The sequence below is a fragment of the Octodon degus genome, unplaced genomic scaffold (genome assembly GCF_000260255.1).
Source record: "Octodon degus isolate 3935 unplaced genomic scaffold, OctDeg1.0 scaffold00334, whole genome shotgun sequence".
Classification (NCBI taxonomy): Eukaryota; Metazoa; Chordata; class Mammalia; order Rodentia; family Octodontidae; genus Octodon; species Octodon degus.
Genome location: NW_004524910.1, coordinates 1,183,632 through 1,185,015, shown reverse-complemented (window position 1 = coordinate 1,185,015; position 1,384 = coordinate 1,183,632).

Sequence of the window (1,384 nt, the reverse complement as noted above, 5' to 3'; positions counted from 1 at the left end):
TGTGAATAGTTTTGCTAATTTATCTTTCAGCTAGTTTATTATTGGTACACAGAAAATCTATCATTATCATCATCATCATCATCATCATCATCATCATCATCACCATCATCACCACTGTTGTTATACTTGGGATTGAATTCAGGGCGTTTGCATTGAGTGAAATCCCCAACTCAACTCCTGTATTTCTTTTTAAAATTTTGAGACAAGTTATTATTAACTTGTTAAGTTGCCAAGGCTGAGTTTGAACTTGCAGACCATCTGACTCAGCACACTCCCTCCCCCGAATCTAGGATTACAGTTGTGCACTACTGCACCTGTCAACAAAGCTATCAATTTTTAAAGCTGATTTTGTATCTTATTGACTTGATGAAATTTTAAAATCAGGTCTAAAGGATTTCTGATAGAATTTTAGGGTCTTATAAGCAAATGTTCATATCACCTTCCAATAAGTTAATTTGGCACTTATTTATTCATATACCTAATTACTTTGCCCAAAACTTGAAGTTCTACTTTGAACTGAAATGGTGAGTGTAGATACCATTGTTCATTCATGTTTTTAGAAGAGGCGTTTCCATTTTTCCCTATTCATTATCATGGGTTGAGCTAGAGTTGTGTTATTATTTTCCAAAGTATTCATGATTTTTATCATGAGGGCTGCTAAATTTTGTCAAAGGCTTTATCAGCATCTATTGAGATGTTCATGTGATTTTATCCTTGCTTTCCTTATATGGTATATTATATTTTTTTATTTGTATATGTTCAATAATTCTTGTATTTCTGGAATGGAACCCACTTGATCATGGTACATTCTATTTTTACTGTATTGTTGGTTTGTTCTTGTAAGAATTTTATTGAGGATTTTTGCATCTATATTCAGCAAAGATATTGATTTCTAGTTTCCTTTATTTGTGGTATATTTTATCAAGTTGTGATACTAATGTAATAATGGCTTTATGGGGTGAATTGAGAATAATTCCTTAGGGCCAGCCAAATACCTCAGCCAATTAAAGCACTTGCTTAGGCAGACACAGCAGCCAGGGCTCAATCTGTTCTGGCCCCACAACTGGGGTGAGCTGAAACAGCAGTTGAGACCGGCCTTGTGGTGTGCACCTGCAATCCCAGTTCTTGGGAGGCTGAACACCTGTGGATTACTGCAACCCCATCTATAGAGTGAGATGCTGTAGACCCTATAGATCCTTACTGAAAAATACAAAAAATGAAGAATTCCTTAGGGGCCAGCGAGATAGCGCAGTGGTCTTGCCTGCTTATGCAATCTTAGACAGGTGCAAGGAACGACAGTTCAATCCCCTGCACCACATGCTGCACCAGTTCCACCCTCAAGGCAGGTTGAGCCAGTGCTACAGGAGGAGGAAGACGAGGAGGA